Source organism: Leiobunum rupestre, chromosome 3 (genome assembly GCF_980474605.1).
Source record: "Leiobunum rupestre chromosome 3, qqLeiRupe1.1.hap1, whole genome shotgun sequence".
In the NCBI taxonomy this organism is placed as follows: domain Eukaryota; kingdom Metazoa; phylum Arthropoda; class Arachnida; order Opiliones; family Sclerosomatidae; genus Leiobunum; species Leiobunum rupestre.
Window position 1 is genome coordinate 25,863,338 of NC_143386.1, and position 27,507 is coordinate 25,890,844.

General features: G+C 42.4%; 42 non-coding genes across 42 annotated transcripts; all 42 read left to right on the plus strand.

The window, feature by feature from the left end:
* Nucleotides 1–159: 159 nt before the first annotated feature.
* Nucleotides 160–232, plus strand: TRNAV-AAC (transfer RNA valine (anticodon AAC)). Its single transcript has one exon. It is a non-coding gene; the product is annotated as a tRNA-Val (tRNA).
* Nucleotides 233–1,917: 1,685 nt separating this feature from the next.
* Nucleotides 1,918–1,990, plus strand: TRNAV-AAC (transfer RNA valine (anticodon AAC)). Its single transcript has one exon. It is a non-coding gene; the product is annotated as a tRNA-Val (tRNA).
* A 243-nt stretch (nucleotides 1,991–2,233) lies between these two features.
* Nucleotides 2,234–2,306, plus strand: TRNAV-AAC (transfer RNA valine (anticodon AAC)). Its single transcript has one exon. It is a non-coding gene; the product is annotated as a tRNA-Val (tRNA).
* Nucleotides 2,307–2,637: 331 nt separating this feature from the next.
* On the plus strand, nucleotides 2,638–2,710 carry TRNAV-UAC (transfer RNA valine (anticodon UAC)). Its single transcript has one exon. It is a non-coding gene; the product is annotated as a tRNA-Val (tRNA).
* Nucleotides 2,711–2,820: 110 nt separating this feature from the next.
* On the plus strand, nucleotides 2,821–2,893 carry TRNAV-AAC (transfer RNA valine (anticodon AAC)). Its single transcript has one exon. It is a non-coding gene; the product is annotated as a tRNA-Val (tRNA).
* Nucleotides 2,894–3,136: 243 nt separating this feature from the next.
* On the plus strand, nucleotides 3,137–3,209 carry TRNAV-AAC (transfer RNA valine (anticodon AAC)). The gene has a single exon. It is a non-coding gene; the product is annotated as a tRNA-Val (tRNA).
* A 513-nt stretch (nucleotides 3,210–3,722) lies between these two features.
* Nucleotides 3,723–3,795, plus strand: TRNAV-AAC (transfer RNA valine (anticodon AAC)). Its single transcript has one exon. It is a non-coding gene; the product is annotated as a tRNA-Val (tRNA).
* Nucleotides 3,796–4,894: 1,099 nt separating this feature from the next.
* Nucleotides 4,895–4,967, plus strand: TRNAV-AAC (transfer RNA valine (anticodon AAC)). The gene has a single exon. It is a non-coding gene; the product is annotated as a tRNA-Val (tRNA).
* Nucleotides 4,968–6,066: 1,099 nt separating this feature from the next.
* TRNAV-AAC (transfer RNA valine (anticodon AAC)) lies at nucleotides 6,067–6,139 on the plus strand. Its single transcript has one exon. It is a non-coding gene; the product is annotated as a tRNA-Val (tRNA).
* A 513-nt stretch (nucleotides 6,140–6,652) lies between these two features.
* Nucleotides 6,653–6,725, plus strand: TRNAV-AAC (transfer RNA valine (anticodon AAC)). The gene has a single exon. It is a non-coding gene; the product is annotated as a tRNA-Val (tRNA).
* Nucleotides 6,726–7,238: 513 nt separating this feature from the next.
* On the plus strand, nucleotides 7,239–7,311 carry TRNAV-AAC (transfer RNA valine (anticodon AAC)). The gene has a single exon. It is a non-coding gene; the product is annotated as a tRNA-Val (tRNA).
* A 513-nt stretch (nucleotides 7,312–7,824) lies between these two features.
* On the plus strand, nucleotides 7,825–7,897 carry TRNAV-AAC (transfer RNA valine (anticodon AAC)). Its single transcript has one exon. It is a non-coding gene; the product is annotated as a tRNA-Val (tRNA).
* A 513-nt stretch (nucleotides 7,898–8,410) lies between these two features.
* TRNAV-AAC (transfer RNA valine (anticodon AAC)) lies at nucleotides 8,411–8,483 on the plus strand. The gene has a single exon. It is a non-coding gene; the product is annotated as a tRNA-Val (tRNA).
* Nucleotides 8,484–8,996: 513 nt separating this feature from the next.
* On the plus strand, nucleotides 8,997–9,069 carry TRNAV-AAC (transfer RNA valine (anticodon AAC)). The gene has a single exon. It is a non-coding gene; the product is annotated as a tRNA-Val (tRNA).
* A 1,099-nt stretch (nucleotides 9,070–10,168) lies between these two features.
* Nucleotides 10,169–10,241, plus strand: TRNAV-AAC (transfer RNA valine (anticodon AAC)). The gene has a single exon. It is a non-coding gene; the product is annotated as a tRNA-Val (tRNA).
* Nucleotides 10,242–10,754: 513 nt separating this feature from the next.
* TRNAV-AAC (transfer RNA valine (anticodon AAC)) lies at nucleotides 10,755–10,827 on the plus strand. Its single transcript has one exon. It is a non-coding gene; the product is annotated as a tRNA-Val (tRNA).
* Nucleotides 10,828–11,340: 513 nt separating this feature from the next.
* On the plus strand, nucleotides 11,341–11,413 carry TRNAV-AAC (transfer RNA valine (anticodon AAC)). The gene has a single exon. It is a non-coding gene; the product is annotated as a tRNA-Val (tRNA).
* Nucleotides 11,414–11,926: 513 nt separating this feature from the next.
* TRNAV-AAC (transfer RNA valine (anticodon AAC)) lies at nucleotides 11,927–11,999 on the plus strand. The gene has a single exon. It is a non-coding gene; the product is annotated as a tRNA-Val (tRNA).
* Nucleotides 12,000–12,512: 513 nt separating this feature from the next.
* On the plus strand, nucleotides 12,513–12,585 carry TRNAV-AAC (transfer RNA valine (anticodon AAC)). The gene has a single exon. It is a non-coding gene; the product is annotated as a tRNA-Val (tRNA).
* Nucleotides 12,586–13,098: 513 nt separating this feature from the next.
* TRNAV-AAC (transfer RNA valine (anticodon AAC)) lies at nucleotides 13,099–13,171 on the plus strand. The gene has a single exon. It is a non-coding gene; the product is annotated as a tRNA-Val (tRNA).
* Nucleotides 13,172–13,684: 513 nt separating this feature from the next.
* TRNAV-AAC (transfer RNA valine (anticodon AAC)) lies at nucleotides 13,685–13,757 on the plus strand. The gene has a single exon. It is a non-coding gene; the product is annotated as a tRNA-Val (tRNA).
* Nucleotides 13,758–14,270: 513 nt separating this feature from the next.
* On the plus strand, nucleotides 14,271–14,343 carry TRNAV-AAC (transfer RNA valine (anticodon AAC)). The gene has a single exon. It is a non-coding gene; the product is annotated as a tRNA-Val (tRNA).
* A 513-nt stretch (nucleotides 14,344–14,856) lies between these two features.
* Nucleotides 14,857–14,929, plus strand: TRNAV-AAC (transfer RNA valine (anticodon AAC)). Its single transcript has one exon. It is a non-coding gene; the product is annotated as a tRNA-Val (tRNA).
* Nucleotides 14,930–15,442: 513 nt separating this feature from the next.
* On the plus strand, nucleotides 15,443–15,515 carry TRNAV-AAC (transfer RNA valine (anticodon AAC)). Its single transcript has one exon. It is a non-coding gene; the product is annotated as a tRNA-Val (tRNA).
* Nucleotides 15,516–16,028: 513 nt separating this feature from the next.
* TRNAV-AAC (transfer RNA valine (anticodon AAC)) lies at nucleotides 16,029–16,101 on the plus strand. The gene has a single exon. It is a non-coding gene; the product is annotated as a tRNA-Val (tRNA).
* A 513-nt stretch (nucleotides 16,102–16,614) lies between these two features.
* On the plus strand, nucleotides 16,615–16,687 carry TRNAV-AAC (transfer RNA valine (anticodon AAC)). The gene has a single exon. It is a non-coding gene; the product is annotated as a tRNA-Val (tRNA).
* A 513-nt stretch (nucleotides 16,688–17,200) lies between these two features.
* On the plus strand, nucleotides 17,201–17,273 carry TRNAV-AAC (transfer RNA valine (anticodon AAC)). Its single transcript has one exon. It is a non-coding gene; the product is annotated as a tRNA-Val (tRNA).
* A 513-nt stretch (nucleotides 17,274–17,786) lies between these two features.
* Nucleotides 17,787–17,859, plus strand: TRNAV-AAC (transfer RNA valine (anticodon AAC)). Its single transcript has one exon. It is a non-coding gene; the product is annotated as a tRNA-Val (tRNA).
* A 513-nt stretch (nucleotides 17,860–18,372) lies between these two features.
* Nucleotides 18,373–18,445, plus strand: TRNAV-AAC (transfer RNA valine (anticodon AAC)). Its single transcript has one exon. It is a non-coding gene; the product is annotated as a tRNA-Val (tRNA).
* A 513-nt stretch (nucleotides 18,446–18,958) lies between these two features.
* TRNAV-AAC (transfer RNA valine (anticodon AAC)) lies at nucleotides 18,959–19,031 on the plus strand. The gene has a single exon. It is a non-coding gene; the product is annotated as a tRNA-Val (tRNA).
* A 513-nt stretch (nucleotides 19,032–19,544) lies between these two features.
* TRNAV-AAC (transfer RNA valine (anticodon AAC)) lies at nucleotides 19,545–19,617 on the plus strand. The gene has a single exon. It is a non-coding gene; the product is annotated as a tRNA-Val (tRNA).
* Nucleotides 19,618–20,130: 513 nt separating this feature from the next.
* TRNAV-AAC (transfer RNA valine (anticodon AAC)) lies at nucleotides 20,131–20,203 on the plus strand. The gene has a single exon. It is a non-coding gene; the product is annotated as a tRNA-Val (tRNA).
* Nucleotides 20,204–20,716: 513 nt separating this feature from the next.
* On the plus strand, nucleotides 20,717–20,789 carry TRNAV-AAC (transfer RNA valine (anticodon AAC)). The gene has a single exon. It is a non-coding gene; the product is annotated as a tRNA-Val (tRNA).
* Nucleotides 20,790–21,302: 513 nt separating this feature from the next.
* Nucleotides 21,303–21,375, plus strand: TRNAV-AAC (transfer RNA valine (anticodon AAC)). Its single transcript has one exon. It is a non-coding gene; the product is annotated as a tRNA-Val (tRNA).
* A 513-nt stretch (nucleotides 21,376–21,888) lies between these two features.
* TRNAV-AAC (transfer RNA valine (anticodon AAC)) lies at nucleotides 21,889–21,961 on the plus strand. Its single transcript has one exon. It is a non-coding gene; the product is annotated as a tRNA-Val (tRNA).
* A 1,685-nt stretch (nucleotides 21,962–23,646) lies between these two features.
* TRNAV-AAC (transfer RNA valine (anticodon AAC)) lies at nucleotides 23,647–23,719 on the plus strand. The gene has a single exon. It is a non-coding gene; the product is annotated as a tRNA-Val (tRNA).
* A 513-nt stretch (nucleotides 23,720–24,232) lies between these two features.
* On the plus strand, nucleotides 24,233–24,305 carry TRNAV-AAC (transfer RNA valine (anticodon AAC)). The gene has a single exon. It is a non-coding gene; the product is annotated as a tRNA-Val (tRNA).
* Nucleotides 24,306–24,818: 513 nt separating this feature from the next.
* TRNAV-AAC (transfer RNA valine (anticodon AAC)) lies at nucleotides 24,819–24,891 on the plus strand. Its single transcript has one exon. It is a non-coding gene; the product is annotated as a tRNA-Val (tRNA).
* Nucleotides 24,892–25,222: 331 nt separating this feature from the next.
* Nucleotides 25,223–25,295, plus strand: TRNAI-AAU (transfer RNA isoleucine (anticodon AAU)). Its single transcript has one exon. It is a non-coding gene; the product is annotated as a tRNA-Ile (tRNA).
* An 829-nt stretch (nucleotides 25,296–26,124) lies between these two features.
* Nucleotides 26,125–26,197, plus strand: TRNAV-AAC (transfer RNA valine (anticodon AAC)). Its single transcript has one exon. It is a non-coding gene; the product is annotated as a tRNA-Val (tRNA).
* Nucleotides 26,198–26,528: 331 nt separating this feature from the next.
* TRNAI-AAU (transfer RNA isoleucine (anticodon AAU)) lies at nucleotides 26,529–26,601 on the plus strand. Its single transcript has one exon. It is a non-coding gene; the product is annotated as a tRNA-Ile (tRNA).
* Nucleotides 26,602–27,430: 829 nt separating this feature from the next.
* TRNAV-AAC (transfer RNA valine (anticodon AAC)) lies at nucleotides 27,431–27,503 on the plus strand. Its single transcript has one exon. It is a non-coding gene; the product is annotated as a tRNA-Val (tRNA).
* Nucleotides 27,504–27,507: the final 4 nt, after the last annotated feature.

A 27,507-nucleotide genomic window follows, 5' to 3' on the forward strand; every position in this document is an offset into this window, starting at 1 on the left:
ACGTCCGCTTTACACGCGGAAGGTCTCAGGTTGAGCCCTGATAGATACATAGAAGGTTGATATTTTAGCGATATGTGGACGAGTGAATTGGAGGCTCTCGGTCTCGAAAATTTGCCCATTTTTAAAACGGTTTCATCGTATTTACGATGGCTATGACGGGTATCTATGGTGTAGTGGTTATCACGTCCGCCTAACACGCGGAAGGTCCCAGGTTCGAGCCCTGGTAGATACATAATGTTCTTTTTTGACTTGTTGTTAGAACGAAACTTTCGGAGGTTTTTAGCAATTTTTTTAAATTGAAAAGTGACATATTTTGGGTCCTTGGTAGTATAGTGCTGAGTATCACCGCCTGTTTTACGGAAGACCTGAGTTAAATACCCCGCCGGGGAGGCATGACCGGCTTCAGTTTTTAAAGATTGCAGAAAATATTTTGGTGGCAATGAAACGGTTTCTTCTTAATACCAAAAATATCCGTTTTAGAGAAATCCACTGGTTCAGGCCTTGGTCAAAATGCAACCCTATCTCCAAGACCATTTTCGTCAGTTCATGTTGCAGTCGCTAGCGTATCTATGGTGTAGTGGTTATCACGTCCGCTTTACACGCGGAAGGTCTCAGGTTGAGCCCTGATAGATACATAGAAGGTTGATATTTTAGCGATATGTGGACGAGTGAATTGGAGGCTCTCGGTCTCGAAAATTTGCCCATTTTTAAAACGGTTTCATCGTATTTACGATGGCTATGACGGGTATATATGGTGTAGTGGTTATCACGTCCGCCTAACACGCGGAAGGTCCCAGGTTCGAGCCCTGGTAGATACATAATGTTCTTTTTTGACTTGTTGTTAGAACGAAACTTTCGGAGGTTTTTGGCAATTTTTTTAAATTGAAAAGTGACATATTTTGGGTCCTTGGTAGTATAGTGCTGAGTATCACCGCCTGTTTTACGGAAGACCTGAGATAAATTCCCCGCCGGGGAGGCATGACCGGCTTCAGTTTTTAAAGATTGCAGAAAATATTTTGGTGGCAATGAAACGGTTTCTTCTTAATACCAAAAATATCCGTCTTAGAGAAATCCACTGGTTCAGGCCTTGGTCAAAATGCAACCCTATCTCCAAGACCATTTTCGTCAGTTCATGTTGCAGTCGCTAGCGTATCTATGGTGTAGTGGTTATCACGTCCGCTTTACACGCGGAAGGTCTCAGGTTGAGCCCTGATAGATACATAGAAGGTTGATATTTTAGCGATATGTGGACGAGTGAATTGGAGGCTCTCGGTCTCGAAAATTTGCGCATTTTTAAAACGGTTTCATCGTATTTACGATGGCTATGACGGGTATCTATGGTGATGTGGTTATCACGTCCGCCTAACACGCGGAAGGTCCCAGGTTCGAGCCCTGGTAGATACATAATGTTCTGTTTTGACTTGTTGTTAGAACGAAACTTTCGGAGGTTTTTGGCAATTTTTTTAAATTGAAAAGTGACATATTTTGGGTCCTTGGTAGTATAGTGCTGAGTATCACCGCCTGTTTTACGGAAGACCTGAGTTAAATTCCCCGCCGGGGAGGCATGACCGGCTTCAGTTTTTAAAGATTGCAGAAAATATTTTGGTGGCAATGAAACGGTTTCTTCTTAATACCAAAAATATCCGTTTGAAAGAAATCCACTGGTTCAGGCCTTGGTCAAAATGCAACCCTATCTCCAAGACCATTTTCGTCAGTTCATGTTGCAGTCGCTAGCGTATCTATGGTGTAGTGGTTATCACGTCCGCTTTACACGCGGAAGGTCTCAGGTTGAGCCCTGATAGATACATAGAAGGTTGATATTTTAGCGATATGTGGACGAGTGAATTGGAGGCTCTCGGTCTCGAAAATTTGCCCATTTTTAAAACGGTTTCATCGTATTTACGATGGTTATGACGGGTATCTATGGTGTAGTGGTTATCACGTCCGCCTAACACGCGGAAGGTCCCAGGTTCGAGCCCTGGTAGATACATAATGTTCTTTTTTGACTTGTTGTTAGAACGAAACTTTCGGAGGTTTTTGGCAATTTTTTTAAATTGAAAAGTGATATGTTTTGGGTATCTATGGTGTAGTGGTTATCACGTCCGCCTAACACGCGGAAGGTCCCAGGTTCGAGCCCTGGTAGAAACATAATTTTCTTTTTTGACTTGTTGTTAGAACGAAACTTTCGGAGGTTTTTGGCAATTTTTTTAAATTGAAAAGTGAAATGTTTTGGGTATCTATGGTGTAGTGGTTATCACGTCCGCCTAACACGCGGAAGGTCCCAGGTTCGAGCCCTGGTAGATACATAATGTTCTTTTTTGACTTGTTGTTAGAACGAAACTTTCGGAGGTTTTTAGCAATTTTTTTAAATTGAAAAGTGACATATTTTGGGTCCTTGGTAGTATAGTGCTGAGTATCACCGCCTGTTTTACGGAAGACCTGAGTTAAATACCCCGCCGGGGAGGCATGACCGGCTTCAGTTTTTAAAGATTGCAGAAAATATTTTGGTGGCAATGAAACGGTTTCTTCTTAATACCAAAAATATCCGTTTTAAAGAAATCCACTGGTTCAAGTCTTGGTCAAAATGCAACCCTATCTCCAAGACGATTTTCGTCAGTTCATGTTGCAGTCGCTAGCGTATCAATGGTGTAGTGGTTATCACGTCCGCTTTACACGCGGAAGGTCTCAGGTTCGAGCCCTGATAGATACAAAGAAGGTTGATATTTTAGCGATATGTGGACGAGTGAATTGGAGGCTCTCGGTCTCGAAAATTTGCCCATTTTTAAAACAGTTTCATCGTATTTACGATGGCTATGACGGGTATCTATGGTGTAGTGGTTATCACGTCCGCCTAACACGCGGAAGGTCCCAGGTTCGAGCCCTGGTAGATACATAATGTTCTTTTTTGACTTGTTGTTAGAACGAAACTTTCGGAGGTTTTTGGCAATTTTTTTAAATTGAAAAGTGATATGTTTTGGGTATCTATGGTGTAGTGGTTATCACGTCCGCCTAACACGCGGAAGGTCCCAGGTTCGAGCCCTGGTAGAAACATAATCTTCTTTTTTGACTTGTTGTTAGAACGAAACTTTCGGAGGTTTTTGGCAATTTTTTTAAATTGAAAAGTGAAATGTTTTGGGTATCTATGGTGTAGTGGTTATCACGTCCGCCTAACACGCGGAAGGTCCCAGGTTCGAGCCCTGGTAGATACATAATGTTCTTTTTTGACTTGTTGTTAGAACGAAACTTTCGGAGGTTTTTGGCAATTTTTTTAAATTGAAAAGTGACATATTTTGGGTCCTTGGTAGTATAGTGCTGAGTATCACCGCCTGTTTTACGGAAGACCTGAGTTAAATTCCCCGCCGGGGAGGCATGACCGGCTTCAGTTTTTAAAGATTGCAGAAAATATTTTGGTGGCAATGAAACGGTTTCTTCTTAATACCAAAAATATCCGTTTTAAAGAAATCCACTGGTTCAGGCCTTGGTCAAAATGCAACCCTATCTCCAAGACCATTTTCGTCAGTTCATGTTGCAGTCGCTAGCGTATCTATGGTGTAGTGGTTATCACGTCCGCTTTACACGCGGAAGGTCTCAGGTTGAGCCCTGATAGATACATAGAAGGTTGATATTTTAGCGATATGTGGACGAGTGAATTGGAGGCTCTCGGTCTCGAAAATTTGCCCATTTTTAAAACGGTTTCATCGTATTTACGATGGCTATGACGGGTATCTATGGTGTAGTGGTTATCACGTCCGCCTAACACGCGGAAGGTCCCAGGTTCGAGCCCTGGTAGATACATAATGTTCTTTTTTGACTTGTTGTTAGAACGAAACTTTCGGAGGTTTTTGGCAATTTTTTTAAATTGAAAAGTGACATATTTTGGGTCCTTGGTAGTATAGTGCTGAGTATCACCGCCTGTTTTACGGAAGACCTGAGTTAAATTCCCCGCCGGGGAGGCATGACCGGCTTCAGTTTTTAAAGATTGCAGAAAATATTTTGGTGGCAATGAAACGGTTTCTTCTTAATACCAAAAATATCCGTTTTAAAGAAATCCACTGGTTCAGGCCTTGGTCAAAATGCAACCCTATCTCCAAGACCATTTTCGTCAGTTCATGTTGCAGTCGCTAGCGTATCTATGGTGTAGTGGTTATCACGTCCGCTTTACACGCGGAAGGTCTCAGTTTGAGCCCTGATAGATACATAGAAGGTTGATATTTTAGCGATATGTGGACGAGTGAATTGGAGGCTCTCGGTCTCGAAAATTTGCCCATTTTTAAAACGGTTTCATCGTATTTACGATGGCTATGACGGGTATCTATGGTGTAGTGGTTATCACGTCCGCCTAACACGCGGAAGGTCCCAGGTTCGAGCCGTGGTAGATACATAATGTTCTTTTTTGACTTGTTGTTAGAACGAAACTTTCGGAGGTTTTTGGCAATTTTTTTAAATTGAAAAGTGACATATTTTGGGTCCTTGGTAGTATAGTGCTGAGTATCACCGCCTGTTTTACGGAAGACCTGAGTTAAATTCCCCGCCGGGGAGGCATGACCGGCTTCAGTTTTTAAAGATTGCAGAAAATATTTTGGTGGCAATGAAACGGTTTCTTCTTAATACCAAAAATATCCGTTTTAAAGAAATCCACTGGTTCAGGCCTTGGTCAAAATGCAACCCTATCTCCAAGACCATTTTCGTCAGCTCATGTTGCAGTCGCTAGCGTATCTATGGTGTAGTGGTTATCACGTCCGCTTTACACGCGGAAGGTCTCAGGTTGAGCCCTGATAGATACATAGAAGGTTGATATTTTAGCGATATGTGGACGAGTGAATTGGAGGCTCTCGGTCTCGAAAATTTGCCCATTTTTAAAACGGTTTCATCGTATTTACGATGGCTATGACGGGTATCTATGGTGTAGTGGTTATCACGTCCGCCTAACACGCGGAAGGTCCCAGGTTCGAGCCCTGGTAGATACATAATGTTCTTTTTTGACTTGTTGTTAGAACGAAACTTTCGGAGGTTTTTGGCAATTTTTTTAAATTGAAAAGTGACATATTTTGGGTCCTTGGTAGTATAGTGCTGAGTATCACCGCCTGTTTTACGGAAGACCTGAGTTAAATTCCCCGCCGGGGAGGCATGACCGGCTTCAGTTTTTAAAGATTGCAGAAAATATTTTGGTGGCAATGAAACGGTTTCTTCTTAATACCAAAAATATCCGTTTTAAAGAAATCCACTGGTTCAGGCCTTGGTCAAAATGCAACCCTATCTCCAAGACCATTTTCGTCAGTTCATGTTGCAGTCGCTAGCGTATCTATGGTGTAGTGGTTATCACGTCCGCTTTACACGCGGAAGGTCTCAGGTTGAGCCCTGATAGATACATAGAAGGTTGATATTTTAGCGATATATGGACGAGTGAATTGGAGGCTCTCGGTCTCGAAAATTTGCCCATTTTTAAAACGGTTTCATCGTATTTACGATGGCTATGACGGGTATCTATGGTGTAGTGGTTATCACGTCCGCCTAACACGCGGAAGGTCCCAGGTTCGAGCCCTGGGAGATACATAATGTTCTTTTTTGACTTGTTGTTAGAACGAAACTTTCGGAGGTTTTTAGCAATTTTTTTAAATTGAAAAGTGACATATTTTGGGTCCTTGGTAGTATAGTGCTGAGTATCACCGCCTGTTTTACGGAAGACCTGAGTTAAATACCCCGCCGGGGAGGCATGACCGGCTTCAGTTTTTAAAGATTGCAGAAAATATTTTGGTGGCAATGAAACGATTTCTTCTTAATACCAAAAATATCCGTTTTAGAGAAATCCACTGGTTCAGGCCTTGGTCAAAATGCAACCCTATCTCCAAGACCATTTTCGTCAGTTCATGTTGCAGTCGCTAGCGTATCTATGGTGTAGTGGTTATCACGTCCGCTTTACACGCGGAAGGTCTCAGGTTGAGCCCTGATAGATACATAGAAGGTTGATATTTTAGCGATATGTGGACGAGTGAATTGGAGGCTCTCGGTCTCGAAAATTTGCCCATTTTTAAAACGGTTTCATCGTATTTACGATGGCTATGACGGGTATCTATGGTGTAGTGGTTATCACGTCCGCCTAACACGCGGAAGGTCCCAGGTTCGAGCCCTGGTAGATACATAATGTTCTTTTTTGACTTGTTGTTAGAAGGAAACTTTCGGAGGTTTTTGGCAATTTTTTTAAATTGAAAAGTGACATATTTTGGGTCCTTGGTAGTATAGTGCTGAGTATCACCGCCTGTTTTACGGAAGACCTGAGTTAAATTCCCCGCCGGGGAGGCATGACCGGCTTCAGTTTTTAAAGATTGCAGAAAATATTTTGGTGGCAATGAAACGGTTTCTTCTTAATACCAAAAATATCCGTTTTAAAGAAATCCACTGGTTCAGGCCTTGGTCAAAATGCAACCCTATCTCCAAGACCATTTTCGTCAGTTCATGTTGCAGTCGCTAGCGTATCTATGGTGTAGTGGTTATCACGTACGCTTTACACGCGGAAGGTCTCAGGTTGAACCCTGATAGATACATAGAAGGTTGATATTTTAGCGATATGTGGACGAGTGAATTGGAGGCTCTCGGTCTCGAAAATTTGCCCATTTTTAAAACGGTTTCATCGTATTTACGATGGTTATGACGGGTATCTATGGTGTAGTGGTTATCACGTCCGCCTAACACGCGGAAGGTCCCAGGTTCGAGCCCTGGTAGATACATAATGTTCTTTTTTGACTTGTTGTTAGAAGGAAACTTTCGGAGGTTTTTGGCAATTTTTTTAAATTGAAAAGTGACATATTTTGGGTCCTTGGTAGTATAGTGCTGAGTATCACCGCCTGTTTTACGGAAGACCTGAGTTAAATTCCCCGCCGGGGAGGCATGACCGGCTTCAGTTTTTAAAGATTGCAGAAAATATTTTGGTGGCAATGAAACGGTTTCTTCTTAATACCAAAAATATCCGTTTTAAAGAAATCCACTGGTTCAGGCCTTGGTCAAAATGCAACCCTATCTCCAAGACCATTTTCGTTAGTTCATGTTGCAGTCGCTAGCGTATCTATGGTGTAGTGGTTATCACGTACGCTTTACACGCGGAAGGTCTCAGGTTGAGCCCTGATAGATACATAGAAGGTTGATATTTTAGCGATATGTGGACGAGTGAATTGGAGGCTCTCGGTCTCGAAAATTTGCCCATTTTTAAAACGGTTTCATCGTATTTACGATGGTTATGACGGGTATCTATGGTGTAGTGGTTATCACGTCCGCCTAACACGCGGAAGGTCCCAGGTTCGAGCCCTGGTAGATACATAATGTTCTTTTTTGACTTGTTGTTAGAACGAAACTTTCGGAGGTTTTTGGCAATTTTTTTAAATTGAAAAGTGACATATTTTGGGTCCTTGGTAGTATAGTGCTGAGTATCACCGCCTGTTTTACGGAAGACCTGAGTTAAATTCCCCGCCGGGGAGGCATGACCGGCTTCAGTTTTTAAAGATTGCAGAAAATATTTTGGTGGCAATGAAACGGTTTCTTCTTAATACCAAAAATATCCGTTTTAAAGAAATCCACTGGTTCAGGCCTTGGTCAAAATGCAACCCTATCTCCAAGACCATTTTCGTCAGTTCATGTTGCAGTCGCTAGCGTATCTATGGTGTAGTGGTTATCACGTACGCTTTACACGCGGAAGGTCTCAGGTTGAGCCCTGATAGATACATAGAAGGTTGATATTTTAGCGATATGTGGACGAGTGAATTGGAGGCTCTCGGTCTCGAAAATTTGCCCATTTTTAAAACGGTTTCATCGTATTTACGATGGTTATGACGGGTATCTATGGTGTAGTGGTTATCACGTCCGCCTAACACGCGGAAGGTCCCAGGTTCGAGCCCTGGTAGATACATAATGTTCTTTTTTGACTTGTTGTTAGAACGAAACTTTCGGAGGTTTTTGGCAATTTTTTTAAATTGAAAAGTGACATATTTTGGGTCCTTGGTAGTATAGTGCTGAGTATCACCGCCTGTTTTACGGAAGACCTGAGTTAAATTCCCCGCCGGGGAGGCATGACCGGCTTCAGTTTTTAAAGATTGCAGAAAATATTTTGGTGGCAATAAAACGGTTTCTTCTTAATACCAAAAATATCCGTTTTAAAGAAATCCACTGGTTCAGGCCTTGGTCAAAATGCAACCCTATCTCCAAGACCATTTTCGTCAGTTCATGTTGCAGTCGCTAGCGTATCTATGGTGTAGTGGTTATCACGTACGCTTTACACGCGGAAGGTCTCAGGTTGAGCCCTGATAGATACATAGAAGGTTGATATTTTAGCGATATGTGGACGAGTGAATTGGAGGCTCTCGGTCTCGAAAATTTGCCCATTTTTAAAACGGTTTCATCGTATTTACGATGGTTATGACGGGTATCTATGGTGTAGTGGTTATCACGTCCGCCTAACACGCGGAAGGTCCCAGGTTCGATCCCTGGTAGATACATAATGTTCTTTTTTGACTTGTTGTTAGAACGAAACTTTCGGAGGTTTTTGGCAATTTTTTTAAATTGAAAAGTGACATATTTTGGGTCCTTGGTAGTATAGTGCTGAGTATCACCGCCTGTTTTACGGAAGACCTGAGTTAAATTCCCCGCCGGGGAGGCATGACCGGCTTCAGTTTTTAAAGATTGCAGAAAATATTTTGGTGGCAATGAAACGGTTTCTTCTTAATACCAAAAATATCCGTTTTAAAGAAATCCACTGGTTCAGGCCTTGGTCAAAATGCAACCCTATCTCCAAGACCATTTTCGTCAGTTCATGTTGCAGTCGCTAGCGTATCTATGGTGTAGTGGTTATCACGTACGCTTTACACGCGGAAGGTCTCAGGTTGAGCCCTGATAGATACATAGAAGGTTGATATTTTAGCGATATGTGGACGAGTGAATTGGAGGCTCTCGGTCTCGAAAATTTGCCCATTTTTAAAACGGTTTCATCGTATTTACGATGGTTATGACGGGTATCTATGGTGTAGTGGTTATCACGTCCGCCTAACACGCGGAAGGTCCCAGGTTCGAGCCCTGGTAGATACATAATGTTCTTTTTTGACTTGTTGTTAGAACGAAACTTTCGGAGGTTTTTGGCAATTTTTTTAAATTGAAAAGTGACATATTTTGGGTCCTTGGTAGTATAGTGCTGAGTATCACCGCCTGTTTTACGGAAGACCTGAGTTAAATTCCCCGCCGGGGAGGCATGACCGGCTTCAGTTTTTAAAGATTGCAGAAAATATTTTGGTGGCAATGAAACGGTTTCTTCTTAATACCAAAAATATCCGTTTTAAAGAAATCCACTGGTTCAGGCCTTGGTCAAAATGCAACCCTATCTCCAAGACCATTTTCGTCAGTTCATGTTGCAGTCGCTAGCGTATCTATGGTGTAGTGGTTATCACGTCCGCTTTACACGCGGAAGGTCTAAGTTTGAGCCCTGATAGATACATAGAAGGTTGATATTTTAGCGATATGTGGACGAGTGAATTGGAGGCTCTCGGTCTCGAAAATTTGCCCATTTTTAAAACGGTTTCATCGTATTTACGATGGCTATGACGGGTATCTATGGTGTAGTGGTTATCACGTCCGCCTAACACGCGGAAGGTCCCAGGTTCGAGCCGTGGTAGATACATAATGTTCTTTTTTGACTTGTTGTTAGAACGAAACTTTCGGAGGTTTTTGGCAATTTTTTTAAATTGAAAAGTGACATATTTTGGGTCCTTGGTAGTATAGTGCTGAGTATCACCGCCTGTTTTACGGAAGACCTGAGTTAAATTCCCCGCCGGGGAGGCATGACCGGCTTCAGTTTTTAAAGATTGCAGAAAATATTTTGGTGGCAATGAAACGGTTTCTTCTTAATACCAAAAATATCCGTTTTAAAGAAATCCACTGGTTCAGGCCTTGGTCAAAATGCAACCCTATCTCCAAGACCATTTTCGTCAGTTCATGTTGCAGTCGCTAGCGTATCTATGGTGTAGTGGTTATCACGTCCGCTTTACACGCGGAAGGTCTCAGGTTGAGCCCTGATAGATACATAGAAGGTTGATATTTTAGCGATATGTGGACGAGTGAATTGGAGGCTCTCGGTCTCGAAAATTTGCCCATTTTTAAAACGGTTTCATCGTATTTACGATGGCTATGACGGGTATCTATGGTGTAGTGGTTATCACGTCCGCCTAACACGCGGAAGGTCCCAGGTTCGAGCCCTGGTAGATACATAATGTTCTTTTTTGACTTGTTGTTAGAACGAAACTTTCGGAGGTTTTTGGCAATTTTTTTAAATTGAAAAGTGACATATTTTGGGCCCTTGGTAGTATAGTGCTGAGTATCACCGCCTGTTTTACGGAAGACCTGAGTTAAATTCCCCACCGGGGAGGCATGACCGGCTTCAGTTTTTAAAGATTGCAGAAAATATTTTGGTGGCAATGAAACGGTTTCTTCTTAATACCAAAAATATCCGTTTTAAAGAAATCCACTGGTTCAGGCCTTGGTCAAAATGCAACCCTATCTCCAAGACCATTTTCGTCAGTTCATGTTGCAGTCGCTAGCGTATCTATGGTGTAGTGGTTATCACGTCCGCTTTACACGCGGAAGGTCTCAGGTTGAGCCCTGATAGATACATAGAAGGTTGATATTTTAGCGATATGTGGACGAGTGAATTGGAGGCTCTCGGTCTCGAAAATTTGCCCATTTTTAAAACGGTTTCATCGTTTTTACGATGGCTATGACGGGTATCTATGGTGTAGTGGTTATCACGTCCGCCTAACACGCGGAAGGTCCCAGGTTCGAGCCCTGGTAGATACATAATGTTCTTTTTTGACTTGTTGTTAGAACGAAACTTTCGGAGGTTTTTGGCAATTTTTTTAAATTGAAAAGTGACATATTTTGGGTCCTTGGTAGTATAGTGCTGAGTATCACCGCCTGTTTTACGGAAGACCTGAGTTAAATTCCCCGCCGGGGAGGCATGACCGGCTTCAGTTTTTAAAGATTGCAGAAAATATTTTGGTGGCAATGAAACGGTTTCTTCTTAATACCAAAAATATCCGTTTTAAAGAAATCCACTGGTTCAGGCCTTGGTCAAAATGCAACCCTATCTCCAAGACCATTTTCGTCAGTTCATGTTGCAGTCGCTAGCGTATCTATGGTGTAGTGGTTATCACGTCCACTTTACACGCGGAAGGTCTCAGGTTGAGCCCTGATAGATACATAGAAGGTTGATATTTTAGCGATATGTGGACGAGTGAATTGGAGGCTCTCGGTCTCGAAAATTTGCCCATTTTTAAAACGGTTTCATCGTATTTACGATGGCTATGACGGGTATCTATGGTGTAGTGGTTATCACGTCCGCCTAACACGCGGAAGGTCCCAGGTTCGAGCCCTGGTAGATACATAATGTTCTTTTTTGACTTGTTGTTAGAACGAAACTTTCGGAGGTTTTTGGCAATTTTTTTAAATTGAAAAGTGACATATTTTGGGTCCTTGGTAGTATAGTGCTGAGTATCACCGCCTGTTTTACGGAAGACCTGAGTTAAATTCCCCGCCGGGGAGGCATGACCGGCTTCAGTTTTTAAAGATTGCAGAAAATATTTTGGTGGCAATGAAACGGTTTCTTCTTAATACCAAAAATATCCGTTTTAAAGAAATCCACTGGTTCAGGCCTTGGTCAAAATGCAACCCTATCTCCAAGACCATTTTCGTCAGTTCATGTTGCAGTCGCTAGCGTATCTATGGTGTAGTGGTTATCACGTCCGCTTTACACGCGGAAGGTCTCAGGTTGAGCCCTGATAGATACATAGAAGGTTGATATTTTAGCGATATGTGGACGAGTGAATTGGAGGCTCTCGGTCTCGAAAATTTGCCCATTTTTAAAACGGTTTCATCGTATTTACGATGTCTATGACGGGTATCTATGGTGTAGTGGTTATCACGTCCGCCTAACACGCGGAAGGTCCCAGGTTCGAGCCCTGGTAGATACATAATGTTCTTTTTTGACTTGTTGTTAGAACGAAACTTTCGGAGGTTTTTGGCAATTTTTTTAAATTGAAAAGTGACATATTTTGGGCCCTTGGTAGTATAGTGCTGAGTATCACCGCCTGTTTTACGGAAGACCTGAGTTAAATTCCCCACCGGGGAGGCATGACCGGCTTCAGTTTTTAAAGATTGCAGAAAATATTTTGGTGGCAATGAAACGGTTTCTTCTTAATACCAAAAATATCCGTTTTAAAGAAATCCACTGGTTCAGGCCTTGGTCAAAATGCAACCCTATCTCCAAGACCATTTTCGTCAGTTCATGTTGCAGTCGCTAGCGTATCTATGGTGTAGTGGTTATCACGTCCGCTTTACACGCGGAAGGTCTCAGGTTGAGCCCTGATAGATACATAGAAGGTTGATATTTTAGCGATATGTGGACGAGTGAATTGGAGGCTCTCGGTCTCGAAAATTTGCCCATTTTTAAAACGGTTTCATCGTATTTACGATGGCTATGACGGGTATCTATGGTGTAGTGGTTATCACGTCCGCCTAACACGCGGAAGGTCCCAGGTTCGAGCCCTGGTAGATACATAATGTTCTTTTTTGACTTGTTGTTAGAACGAAACTTTCGGAGGTTTTTGGCAATTTTTTTAAATTGAAAAGTGACATATTTTGGGTCCTTGGTAGTATAGTGCTGAGTATCACCGCCTGTTTTACGGAAGACCTGAGTTAAATTCCCCGCCGGGGAGGCATGACCGGCTTCAGTTTTTAAAGATTGCAGAAAATATTTTGGTGGCAATGAAACGGTTTCTTCTTAATACCAAAAATATCCGTTTTAAAGAAATCCACTGGTTCAGGCCTTGGTCAAAATGCAACCCTATCTCCAAGACCATTTTCGTCAGTTCATGTTGCAGTCGCTAGCGTATCTATGGTGTAGTGGTTATCACGTCCGCTTTACACGCGGAAGGTCTCAGGTTGAGCCCTGATAGATACATAGAAGGTTGATATTTTAGCGATATGTGGACGAGTGAATTGGAGGCTCTCGGTCTCGAAAATTTGCCCATTTTTAAAACGGTTTCATCGTATTTACGATGGCTATGACGGGTATCTATGGTGTAGTGGTTATCACGTCCGCCTAACACGCGGAAGGTCCCAGGTTCGAGCCCTGGTAGATACATAATGTTCTTTTTTGACTTGTTGTTAGAACGAAACTTTCGGAGGTTTTTGGCAATTTTTTTAAATTGAAAAGTGACATATTTTGGGTCCTTGGTAGTATAGTGCTGAGTATCACCGCCTGTTTTACGGAAGACCTGAGTTAAATTCCCCGCCGGGGAGGCATGACCGGCTTCAGTTTTTAAAGATTGCAGAAAATATTTTGGTGGCAATGAAACGGTTTCTTCTTAATACCAAAAATATCCGTTTTAAAGAAATCCACTGGTTCAGGCCTTGGTCAAAATGCAACCCTATCTCCAAGACCATTTTCGTCAGTTCATGTTGCAGTCGCTAGCGTATCTATGGTGTAGTGGTTATCACGTCCGCTTTACACGCGGAAGGTCTCAGGTTGAGCCCTGATAGATACATAGAAGGTTGATATTTTAGCGATATGTGGACGAGTGAATTGGAGGCTCTCGGTCTCGAAAATTTGCCCATTTTTAAAACGGTTTCATCGTATTTACGATGGCTATGACGGGTATCTATGGTGTAGTGGTTATCACGTCCGCCTAACACGCGGAAGGTCCCAGGTTCGAGCCCTGGTAGATACATAATGTTCTTTTTTGACTTGTTGTTAGAACGAAACTTTCGGAGGTTTTTGGCAATTTTTTTAAATTGAAAAGTGACATATTTTGGGTCCTTGGTAGTATAGTGCTGAGTATCACCGCCTGTTTTACGGAAGACCTGAGTTAAATTCCCCGCCGGGGAGGCATGACCGGCTTCAGTTTTTAAAGATTGCAGAAAATATTTTGGTGGCAATGAAACGGTTTCTTCTTAATACCAAAAATATCCGTTTTAAAGAAATCCACTGGTTCAGGCCTTGGTCAAAATGCAACCCTATCTCCAAGACCATTTTCGTCAGTTCATGTTGCAGTCGCTAGCGTATCTATGGTGTAGTGGTTATCACGTCCGCTTTACACGCGGAAGGTCTCAGGTTGAGCCCTGATAGATACATAGAAGGTTGATATTTTAGCGATATGTGGACGAGTGAATTGGAGGCTCTCGGTCTCGAAAATTTGCCCATTTTTAAAACGGTTTCATCGTATTTACGATGGCTATGACGGGTATCTATGGTGTAGTGGTTATCACGTCCGCCTAACACGCGGAAGGTCCCAGGTTCGAGCCCTGGTAGATACATAATGTTCTTTTTTGACTTGTTGTTAGAACGAAACTTTCGGAGGTTTTTGGCAATTTTTTTAAATTGAAAAGTGACATATTTTGGGTCCTTGGTAGTATAGTGCTGAGTATCACCGCCTGTTTTACGGAAGACCTGAGTTAAATTCCCCGCCGGGGAGGCATGACCGGCTTCAGTTTTTAAAGATTGCAGAAAATATTTTGGTGGCAATGAAACGGTTTCTTCTTAATACCAAAAATATCCGTTTTAAAGAAATCCACTGGTTCAGGCCTTGGTCAAAATGCAACCCTATCTCCAAGACCATTTTCGTCAGTTCATGTTGCAGTCGCTAGCGTATCTATGGTGTAGTGGTTATCACGTCCGCTTTACACGCGGAAGGTCTCAGGTTGAGCCCTGATAGATACATAGAAGGTTGATATTTTAGCGATATGTGGACGAGTGAATTGGAGGCTCTCGGTCTCGAAAATTTGCCCATTTTTAAAACGGTTTCATCGTATTTACGATGGCTATGACGGGTATCTATGGTGTAGTGGTTATCACGTCCGCCTAACACGCGGAAGGTCCCAGGTTCGAGCCCTGGTAGATACATAATGTTCTTTTTTGACTTGTTGTTAGAACGAAACTTTCGGAGGTTTTTGGCAATTTTTTTAAATTGAAAAGTGACATATTTTGGGTCCTTGGTAGTATAGTGCTGAGTATCACCGCCTGTTTTACGGAAGACCTGAGTTAAATTCCCCGCCGGGGAGGCATGACCGGCTTCAGTTTTTAAAGATTGCAGAAAATATTTTGGTGGCAATGAAACGGTTTCTTCTTAATACCAAAAATATCCGTTTTAAAGAAATCCACTGGTTCAGGCCTTGGTCAAAATGCAACCCTATCTCCAAGACCATTTTCGTCAGTTCATGTTGCAGTCGCTAGCGTATCTATGGTGTAGTGGTTATCACGTCCGCTTTACACGCGGAAGGTCTCAGGTTGAGCCCTGATAGATACATAGAAGGTTGATATTTTAGCGATATGTGGACGAGTGAATTGGAGGCTCTCGGTCTCGAAAATTTGCCCATTTTTAAAACGGTTTCATCGTATTTACGATGGCTATGACGGGTATCTATGGTGTAGTGGTTATCACGTCCGCCTAACACGCGGAAGGTCCCAGGTTCGAGCCCTGGTAGATACATAATGTTCTTTTTTGACTTGTTGTTAGAACGAAACTTTCGGAGGTTTTTGGCAATTTTTTTAAATTGAAAAGTGACATATTTTGGGTCCTTGGTAGTATAGTGCTGAGTATCACCGCCTGTTTTACGGAAGACCTGAGTTAAATTCCCCGCCGGGGAGGCATGACCGGCTTCAGTTTTTAAAGATTGCAGAAAATATTTTGGTGGCAATGAAACGGTTTCTTCTTAATACCAAAAATATCCGTTTTAAAGAAATCCACTGGTTCAGGCCTTGGTCAAAATGCAACCCTATCTCCAAGACCATTTTCGTCAGTTCATGTTGCAGTCGCTAGCGTATCTATGGTGTAGTGGTTATCACGTCCGCTTTACACGCGGAAGGTCTCAGGTTGAGCCCTGATAGATACATAGAAGGTTGATATTTTAGCGATATGTGGACGAGTGAATTGGAGGCTCTCGGTCTCGAAAATTTGCCCATTTTTAAAACGGTTTCATCGTATTTACGATGGCTATGACGGGTATCTATGGTGTAGTGGTTATCACGTCCGCCTAACACGCGGAAGGTCCCAGGTTCGAGCCCTGGTAGATACATAATGTTCTTTTTTGACTTGTTGTTAGAACGAAACTTTCGGAGGTTTTTGGCAATTTTTTTAAATTGAAAAGTGACATATTTTGGGTCCTTGGTAGTATAGTGCTGAGTATCACCGCCTGTTTTACGGAAGACCTGAGTTAAATTCCCCGCCGGGGAGGCATGACCGGCTTCAGTTTTTAAAGATTGCAGAAAATATTTTGGTGGCAATGAAACGGTTTCTTCTTAATACCAAAAATATCCGTTTTAAAGAAATCCACTGGTTCAGGCCTTGGTCAAAATGCAACCCTATCTCCAAGACCATTTTCGTCAGTTCATGTTGCAGTCGCTAGCGTATCTATGGTGTAGTGGTTATCACGTCCGCTTTACACGCGGAAGGTCTCAGGTTGAGCCCTGATAGATACATAGAAGGTTGATATTTTAGCGATATGTGGACGAGTGAATTGGAGGCTCTCGGTCTCGAAAATTTGCCCATTTTTAAAACGGTTTCATCGTATTTACGATGGCTATGACGGGTATCTATGGTGTAGTGGTTATCACGTCCGCCTAACACGCGGAAGGTCCCAGGTTCGAGCCCTGGTAGATACATAATGTTCTTTTTTGACTTGTTGTTAGAACGAAACTTTCGGAGGTTTTTGGCAATTTTTTTAAATTGAAAAGTGACATATTTTGGGTCCTTGGTAGTATAGTGCTGAGTATCACCGCCTGTTTTACGGAAGACCTGAGTTAAATTCCCCGCCGGGGAGGCATGACCGGCTTCAGTTTTTAAAGATTGCAGAAAATATTTTGGTGGCAATGAAACGGTTTCTTCTTAATACCAAAAATATCCGTTTTAAAGAAATCCACTGGTTCAGGCCTTGGTCAAAATGCAACCCTATCTCCAAGACCATTTTCGTCAGTTCATGTTGCAGTCGCTAGCGTATCTATGGTGTAGTGGTTATCACGTCCGCTTTACACGCGGAAGGTCTCAGGTTGAGCCCTGATAGATACATAGAAGGTTGATATTTTAGCGATATGTGGACGAGTGAATTGGAGGCTCTCGGTCTCGAAAATTTGCCCATTTTTAAAACGGTTTCATCGTATTTACGATGGCTATGACGGGTATCTATGGTGTAGTGGTTATCACGTCCGCCTAACACGCGGAAGGTCCCAGGTTCGAGCCCTGGTAGATACATAATGTTCTTTTTTGACTTGTTGTTAGAACGAAACTTTCGGAGGTTTTTGGCAATTTTTTTAAATTGAAAAGTGACATATTTTGGGTCCTTGGTAGTATAGTGCTGAGTATCACCGCCTGTTTTACGGAAGACCTGAGTTAAATTCCCCACCGGGGAGGCATGACCGGCTTCAGTTTTTAAAGATTGCAGAAAATATTTTGGTGGCAATGAAACGGTTTCTTCTTAATACCAAAAATATCCGTTTTAAAGAAATCCACTGGTTCAGGCCTTGGTCAAAATGCAACCCTATCTCCAAGACCATTTTCGTCAGTTCATGTTGCAGTCGCTAGCGTATCTATGGTGTAGTGGTTATCACGTCCGCTTTACACGCGGAAGGTCTCAGGTTGAGCCCTGATAGATACATAGAAGGTTGATATTTTAGCGATATGTGGACGAGTGAATTGGAGGCTCTCGGTCTCGAAAATTTGCCCATTTTTAAAACGGTTTCATCGTATTTACGATGGCTATGACGGGTATCTATGGTGTAGTGGTTATCACGTCCGCCTAACACGCGGAAGGTCCCAGGTTCGAGCCCTGGTAGATACATAATGTTCTTTTTTGACTTGTTGTTAGAACGAAACTTTCGGAGGTTTTTGGCAATTTTTTTAAATTGAAAAGTGACATATTTTGGGTCCTTGGTAGTATAGTGCTGAGTATCACCGCCTGTTTTACGGAAGACCTGGGTTAAATTCCCCGCCGGGGAGGCATGACCGGCTTCAGTTTTTAAAGATTGCAGAAAATATTTTGGTGGCAATGAAACGGTTTCTTCTTAATACCAAAAATATCCGTTTTAAAGAAATCCACTGGTTCAGGCCTTGGTCAAAATGCAACCCTATCTCCAAGACCATTTTCGTCAGTTCATGTTGCAGTCGCTAGCGTATCTATGGTGTAGTGGTTATCACGTCCGCTTTACACGCGGAAGGTCTCAGGTTGAGCCCTGATAGATACATAGAAGGTTGATATTTTAGCGATATGTGGACGAGTGAATTGGAGGCTCTCGGTCTCGAAAATTTGCCCATTTTTAAAACGGTTTCATCGTATTTACGATGGCTATGACGGGTATCTATGGTGTAGTGGTTATCACGTCCGCCTAACACGCGGAAGGTCCCAGGTTCGAGCCCTGGTAGATACATAATGTTCTTTTTTGACTTGTTGTTAGAACGAAACTTTCGGAGGTTTTTGGCAATTTTTTTAAATTGAAAAGTGACATATTTTGGGTCCTTGGTAGTATAGTGCTGAGTATCACCGCCTGTTTTACGGAAGACCTGAGTTAAATTCCCCGCCGGGGAGGCATGACCGGCTTCAGTTTTTAAAGATTGCAGAAAATATTTTGGTGGCAATGAAACGGTTTCTTCTTAATACCAAAAATATCCGTTTTAAAGAAATCCACTGGTTCAGGCCTTGGTCAAAATGCAACCCTATCTCCAAGACCATTTTCGTCAGTTCATGTTGCAGTCGCTAGCGTATCTATGGTGTAGTGGTTATCACGTCCGCTTTACACGCGGAAGGTCTCAGGTTGAGCCCTGATAGATACATAGAAGGTTGATATTTTAGCGATATGTGGACGAGTGAATTGGAGGCTCTCGGTCTCGAAAATTTGCCCATTTTTAAAACGGTTTCATCGTATTTACGATGGCTATGACGGGTATCTATGGTGTAGTGGTTATCACGTCCGCCTAACACGCGGAAGGTCCCAGGTTCGAGCCCTGGTAGATACATAATGTTCTTTTTTGACTTGTTGTTAGAACGAAACTTTCGGAGGTTTTTGGCAATTTTTTTAAATTGAAAAGTGACATATTTTGGGTCCTTGGTAGTATAGTGCTGAGTATCACCGCCTGTTTTACGGAAGACCTGAGTTAAATTCCCCGCCGGGGAGGCATGACCGGCTTCAGTTTTTAAAGATTGCAGAAAATATTTTGGTGGCAATGAAACGGTTTCTTCTTAATACCAAAAATATCCGTTTTAAAGAAATCCACTGGTTCAGGCCTTGGTCAAAATGCAACCCTATCTCCAAGACCATTTTCGTCAGTTCATGTTGCAGTCGCTAGCGTATCTATGGTGTAGTGGTTATCACGTCCGCTTTACACGCGGAAGGTCTCAGGTTGAGCCCTGATAGATACATAGAAGGTTGATATTTTAGCGATATGTGGACGAGTGAATTGGAGGCTCTCGGTCTCGAAAATTTGCCCATTTTTAAAACGGTTTCATCGTATTTACGATGGCTATGACGGGTATCTATGGTGTAGTGGTTATCACGTCCGCCTAACACGCGGAAGGTCCCAGGTTCGAGCCCTGGTAGATACATAATGTTCTTTTTTGACTTGTTGTTAGAACGAAACTTTCGGAGGTTTTTGGCAATTTTTTTAAATTGAAAAGTGACATATTTTGGGTCCTTGGTAGTATAGTGCTGAGTATCACCGCCTGTTTTACGGAAGACCTGAGTTAAATTCCCCACCGGGGAGGCATGACCGGCTTCAGTTTTTAAAGATTGCAGAAAATATTTTGGTGGCAATGAAACGGTTTCTTCTTAATACCAAAAATATCCGTTTTAAAGAAATCCACTGGTTCAGGCCTTGGTCAAAATGCAACCCTATCTCCAAGACCATTTTCGTCAGTTCATGTTGCAGTCGCTAGCGTATCTATGGTGTAGTGGTTATCACGTCCGCTTTACACGCGGAAGGTCTCAGGTTGAGCCCTGATAGATACATAGAAGGTTGATATTTTAGCGATATGTGGACGAGTGAATTGGAGGCTCTCGGTCTCGAAAATTTGCCCATTTTTAAAACGGTTTCATCGTATTTACGATGGCTATGACGGGTATCTATGGTGTAGTGGTTATCACGTCCGCCTAACACGCGGAAGGTCCCAGGTTCGAGCCCTGGTAGATACATAATGTTCTTTTTAGACTTGTTGTTAGAACGAAACTTTCGGAGGTTTTTGGCAATTTTTTTAAATTGAAAAGTGACATATTTTGGGTCCTTGGTAGTATAGTGCTGAGTATCACCGCCTGTTTTACGGAAGACCTGGGTTAAATTCCCCGCCGGGGAGGCATGACCGGCTTCAGTTTTTAAAGATTGCAGAAAATATTTTGGTGGCAATGAAACGGTTTCTTCTTAATACCAAAAATATCCGTTTTAAAGAAATCCACTGGTTCAGGCCTTGGTCAAAATGCAACCCTATCTCCAAGACCATTTTCGTCAGTTCATGTTGCAGTCGCTAGCGTATCTATGGTGTAGTGGTTATCACGTCCGCTTTACACGCGGAAGGTCTCAGGTTGAGCCCTGATAGATACATAGAAGGTTGATATTTTAGCGATATGTGGACGAGTGAATTGGAGGCTCTCGGTCTCGAAAATTTGCCCATTTTTAAAACGGTTTCATCGTATTTACGATGGCTATGACGGGTATCTATGGTGTAGTGGTTATCACGTCCGCCTAACACGCGGAAGGTCCCAGGTTCGAGCCCTGGTAGATACATAATGTTCTTTTTTGACTTGTTGTTAGAACGAAACTTTCGGAGGTTTTTGGCAATTTTTTTAAATTGAAAAGTGACATATTTTGGGTCCTTGGTAGTATAGTGCTGAGTATCACCGCCTGTTTTACGGAAGACCTGAGTTAAATTCCCCGCCGGGGAGGCATGACCGGCTTCAGTTTTTAAAGATTGCAGAAAATATTTTGGTGGCAATGAAACGGTTTCTTCTTAATACCAAAAATATCCGTTTTAAAGAAATCCACTGCTTCAGGCCTTGGTCAAAATGCAACCCTATCTCCAAGACCATTTTCGTCAGTTCATGTTGCAGTCGCTAGCGTATCTATGGTGTAGTGGTTATCACGTACGCTTTACACGCGGAAGGTCTCAGGTTGAGCCCTGATAGATACATAGAAGGTTGATATTTTAGCGATATGTGGACGAGTGAATTGGAGGCTCTCGGTCTCGAAAATTTGCCCATTTTTAAAACGGTTTCATCGTATTTACGATGGTTATGACGGGTATCTATGGTGTAGTGGTTATCACGTCCGCCTAACACGCGGAAGGTCCCAGGTTCGAGCCCTGGTAGATACATAATGTTCTTTTTTGACTTGTTGTTAGAACGAAACTTTCGGAGGTTTTTGGCAATTTTTTTAAATTGAAAAGTGACATATTTTGGGTCCTTGGTAGTATAGTGCTGAGTATCACCGCCTGTTTTACGGAAGACCTGAGTTAAATTCCCCGCCGGCGAGGCATGACCGGCTTCAGTTTTTAAAGATTGCAGAAAATATTTTTGTGGCAATGAAACGGTTTCTTCTTAATACCAAAAATATCCGTTTTAAAGAAATCCACTGGTTCAGGCCTTGGTCAAAATGCAACCCTATCTCCAAGACCATTTTCGTCAGTTCATGTTGCAGTCGCTAGCGTATCTATGGTGTAGTGGTTATCACGTCCGCTTTACACGCGGAAGGTCTCAGGTTGAGCCCTGATAGATACATAGAAGGTTGATATTTTAGCGATATGTGGACGAGTGAATTGGAGGCTCTCGGTCTCGAAAATTTGCCCATTTTTAAAACGGTTTCATCGTATTTACGATGGCTATGACGGGTATCTATGGTGTAGTGGTTATCACGTCCGCCTAACACGCGGAAGGTCCCAGGTTCGAGCCCTGGTAGATACATAATGTTCTTTTTTGACTTGTTGTTAGAACGAAACTTTCGGAGGTTTTTGGCAATTTTTTTAAATTGAAAAGTGACATATTTTGGGTCCTTGGTAGTATAGTGCTGAGTATCACCGCCTGTTTTACGGAAGACCTGAGTTAAATTCCCCGCCGGGGAGGCATGACCGGCTTCAGTTTTTAAAGATTGCAGAAAATATTTTGGTGGCAATGAAACGGTTTCTTCTTAATACCAAAAATATCCGTTTTAAAGAAATCCACTGGTTCAGGCCTTGGTCAAAATGCAACCCTATCTCCAAGACCATTTTCGTCAGTTCATGTTGCAGTCGCTAGCGTATCTATGGTGTAGTGGTTATCACGTCCGCTTTACACGCGGAAGGTCTCAGGTTGAGCCCTGATAGATACATAGAAGGTTGATATTTTAGCGATATGTGGACGAGTGAATTGGAGGCTCTCGGTCTCGAAAATTTGCCCATTTTTAAAACGGTTTCATCGTATTTACGATGGCTATGACGGGTATCTATGGTGTAGTGGTTATCACGTCCGCCTAACACGCGAAAGGTCCCAGGTTCGAGCCCTGGTAGATACATAATGTTCTTTTTTGACTTGTTGTTAGAACGAAACTTTCGGAGGTTTTTGGCAATTTTTTTAAATTGAAAAGTGACATATTTTGGGTCCTTGGTAGTATAGTGCTGAGTATCACCGCCTGTTTTACGGAAGACCTGAGTTAAATTCCCCGCCGGGGAGGCATGACCGGCTTCAGTTTTTAAAGATTGCAGAAAATATTTTGGTGGCAATGAAACGGTTTCTTCTTAATACCAAAAATATCCGTTTTAAAGAAATCCACTGGTTCAGGCCTTGGTCAAAATGCAACCCTATCTCCAAGACCATTTTCGTCAGTTCATGTTGCAGTCGCTAGCGTATCTATGGTGTAGTGGTTATCACGTCCGCTTTACACGCGGAAGGTCTCAGGTTGAGCCCTGATAGATACATAGAAGGTTGATATTTTAGCGATATGTGGACGAGTGAATTGGAGGCTCTCGGTCTCGAAAATTTGCCCATTTTTAAAACGGTTTCATCGTATTTACGATGGCTATGACGGGTATCTATGGTGTAGTGGTTATCACGTCCGCCTAACACGCGAAAGGTCCCAGGTTCGAGCCCTGGTAGATACATAATGTTCTTTTTTGACTTGTTGTTAGAACGAAACTTTCGGAGGTTTTTGGCAATTTTTTTAAATTGAAAAGTGACATATTTTGGGTCCTTGGTAGTATAGTGCTGAGTATCACCGCCTGTTTTACGGAAGACCTGAGTTAAATTCCCCGCCGGGGAGGCATGACCGGCTTCAGTTTTTAAAGATTGCAGAAAATATTTTGGTGGCAATGAAACGGTTTCTTCTTAATACCAAAAATATCCGTTTTAAAGAAATCCACTGGTTCAGGCCTTGGTCAAAATGCAACCCTATCTCCAAGACCATTTTCGTCAGTTCATGTTGCAGTCGCTAGCGTATCTATGGTGTAGTGGTTATCACGTCCGCTTTACACGCGGAAGGTCTCAGGTTGAGCCCTGATAGATACATAGAAGGTTGATATTTTAGCGATATGTGGACGAGTGAATTGGAGGCTCTCGGTCTCGAAAATTTGCCCATTTTTAAAACGGTTTCATCGTTTTTACGATGGTTACGACGGGTATCTATGGTGTAGTGGTTATCACGTCCGCCTAACACGCGGAAGGTCCCAGGTTCGAGCCCTGGTAGATACATAATGTTCTTTTTTGACTTGTTGTTAGAACGAAACTTTCGGAGGTTTTTGGCAATTTTTTTAAATTGAAAAGTGACATATTTTGGGTCCTTGGTAGTATAGTGCTGAGTATCACCGCCTGTTTTACGGAAGACCTGAGTTAAATTCCCCGCCGGGGAGGCATGACCGGCTTCAGTTTTTAAAGATTGCAGAAAATATTTTGGTGGCAATGAAACGGTTTCTTCTTAATACCAAAAATATCCGTTTTAAAGAAATCCACTGGTTCAGGCCTTGGTCAAAATGCAACCCTATCTCCAAGACCATTTTCGTCAGTTCATGTTGCAGTCGCTAGCGTATCTATGGTGTAGTGGTTATCACGTCCGCTTTACACGCGGAAGGTCTCAGGTTGAGCCCTGATAGATACATAGAAGGTTGATATTTTAGCGATATGTGGACGAGTGAATTGGAGGCTCTCGGTCTCGAAAATTTGCCCATTTTTAAAACGGTTTCATCGTATTTACGATGGCTATGACGGGTATCTATGGTGTAGTGGTTATCACGTCCGCCTAACACGCGGAAGGTCCCAGGTTCGAGCCCTGGTAGATACATAATGTTCTTTTTTGACTTGTTGTTAGAACGAAACTTTCGGAGGTTTTTGGCAATTTTTTTAAATTGAAAAGTGACATATTTTGGGTCCTTGGTAGTATAGTGCTGAGTATCACCGCCTGTTTTACGGAAGACCTGAGTTAAATTCCCCGCCGGGGAGGCATGACCGGCTTCAGTTTTTAAAGATTGCAGAAAATATTTTGGTGGCAATGAAACGGTTTCTTCTTAATACCAAAAATATCCGTTTTAAAGAAATCCACTGGTTCAGGCCTTGGTCAAAATGCAACCCTATCTCCAAGACCATTTTCGTCAGTTCATGATGCAGTCGCTAGCGTATCTATGGTGTAGTGGTTATCACGTCCGCTTTACACGCGGAAGGTCTCAGGTTGAGCCCTGATAGATACATAGAAGGTTGATATTTTAGCGATATGTGGACGAGTGAATTGGAGGCTCTCGGTCTCGAAAATTTGCCCATTTTTAAAACGGTTTCATCGTTTTTACGATGGTTATGACGGGTATCTATGGTGTAGTGGTTATCACGTCCGCCTAACACGCGGAAGGTCCCAGGTTCGAGCCCTGGTAGATACATAATGTTCTTTTTTGACTTGTTGTTAGAACGAAACTTTCGGAGGTTTTTGGCAATTTTTTTAAATTGAAAAGTGACATATTTTGGGTCCTTGGTAGTATAGTGCTGAGTATCACCGCCTGTTTTACGGAAGACCTGAGTTAAATTCCCCGCCGGGGAGGCATGACCGGCTTCAGTTTTTAAAGATTGCAGAAAATATTTTGGTGGCAATGAAACGGTTTCTTCTTAATACCAAAAATATCCGTTTTAAAGAAATCCACTGGTTCAGGCCTTGGTCAAAATGCAACCCTATCTCCAAGACCATTTTCGTCAGTTCATGTTGCAGTCGCTAGCGTATCTATGGTGTAGTGGTTATCACGTCCGCCTAATACGCGGAAGGTCCCAGGTTCGAGCCCTGGTAGATACATAATGTTCTTTTTTGACTTGTTGTTAGAACGAAACTTTTGGAGGTTTTTGGCAATTTTTTTAAATTGAAAAGTGATATGTTTTGGGTATCTATGGTGTAGTGGTTATCACGTCCGCCTAACACGCGGAAGGTCCCAGGTTCGAGCCCAGGTAGAAACATAATTTTCTTTTTTGACTTGTTGTTAGAACGAAACTTTCGGAGGTTTTTGGCAATTTTTTTAAATTGAAAAGTGAAAAGTTTTGGGTATCTATGGTGTAGTGGTTATCACGTCCGCCTAACACGCGGAATATCCCAGGTTCGAGCCCTGGTAGATACATAATGTTCTTTTTTGACTTGTTGTTAGAACGAAACTTTCGGAGGTTTTTGGCAATTTTTTTAAATTGAAAAGTGACATATTTTGGGTCCTTGGTAGTATAGTGCTGAGTATCACCGCCTGTTTTACGGAAGACCTGAGTTAAATTCCCCGCCGGGGAGGCATGACCGGCTTCAGTTTTTAAAGATTGCAGAAAATATTTTGGTGGCAATGAAACGGTTTCTTCTTAATACCAAAAATATCCGTTTTAAAGAAATCCACTGGTTCAGGCCTTGGTCAAAATGCAACCCTATCTCCAAGACCATTTTCGTCAGTTCATGTTGCAGTCGCTAGCGTATCTATGGTGTAGTGGTTATCACGTCCGCTTTACACGCGGAAGGTCTCAGGTTGAGCCCTGATAGATACATAGAAGGTTGATATTTTGGCGATATGTGGACGAGTGAATTGGAGGCTCTCGGTCTCGAAAATTTGCCCATTTTTAAAACGGTTTCATCGTTTTTACGATGGTTATGACGGGTATCTATGGTGTAGTGGTTATCACGTCCGCCTAACACGCGGAAGGTCCCAGGTTCGAGCCCTGGTAGATACATAATGTTCTTTTTTGACTTGTTGTTAGAACGAAACTTTCGGAGGTTTTTGGCAATTTTTTTAAATTGAAAAGTGACATATTTTGGGTCCTTGGTAGTATAGTGCTGAGTATCACCGCCTGTTTTACGGAAGACCTGAGTTAAATTCCCCGCCGGGGAGGCATGACCGGCTTCAGTTTTTAAAGATTGCAGAAAATATTTTGGTGGCAATGAAACGGTTTCTTCTTAATACCAAAAATATCCGTTTTAAAGAAATCCACTGGTTCAGGCCTTGGACAAAATGCAACCCTATCTCCAAGACCATTTTCGTCAGTTCATGTTGCAGTCGCTAGCGTATCTATGGTGTAGTGGTTATCACGTCCGCCTAATACGCGGAAGGTCCCAGGTTCGAGCCCTGGTAGATACATAATGTTCTTTTTTGACTTGTTGTTAGAACGAAACTTTTGGAGGTTTTTGGCAATTTTTTTAAATTGAAAAGTGATATGTTTTGGGTATCTATGGTGTAGTGGTTATCACGTCCGCCTAACACGCGGAAGGTCCCAGGTTCGAGCCCAGGTAGAAACATAATTTTCTTTTTTGACTTGTTGTTAGAACGAAACTTTCGGAGGTTTTTGGCAATTTTTTTAAATTGAAAAGTGAAAAGTTTTGGGTATCTATGGTGTAGTGGTTATCACGTCCGCCTAACACGCGGAATATCCCAGGTTCGAGCCCTGGTAGATACATAATGTTCTGTTTTGACTTGTTGTTAGAACGAAACTTTCGGAGGTTTTTGGCAATTTTTTTAAATTGAAAAGTGACATATTTTGGGTCCTTGGTAGTATAGTGCTGAGTATCACCGCCTGTTTTACGGAAGACCTGAGTTAAATTCCCCGCCGGGGAGGCATGACCGGCTTCAGTTTTTAAAGATTGCAGAAAATATTTTGGTGGCAATGAAACGGTTTCTTCTTAATACCAAAAATATCCGTTTTAAAGAAATCCACTGGTTCAGGCCTTGGTCAAAATGCAACCCTATCTCCAAGACCATTTTCGTCAGTTCATGTTGCAGTCGCTAGCGTATCTATGGTGTAGTGGTTATCACGTCCGCTTTACACGCGGAAGGTCTCAGGTTGAGCCCTGATAGATACATAGAAGGTTGATATTTTAGCGATATGTGGACGAGTGAATTGGAGGCTCTCGGTCTCGAAAATTTGCCCATTTTTAAAACGGTTTCATCGTTTTTACGATGGTTATGACGGGTATCTATGGTGTAGTGGTTATCACGTCCGCCTAACACGCGGAAGGTCCCAGGTTCGAGCCCTGGTAGATACATAAT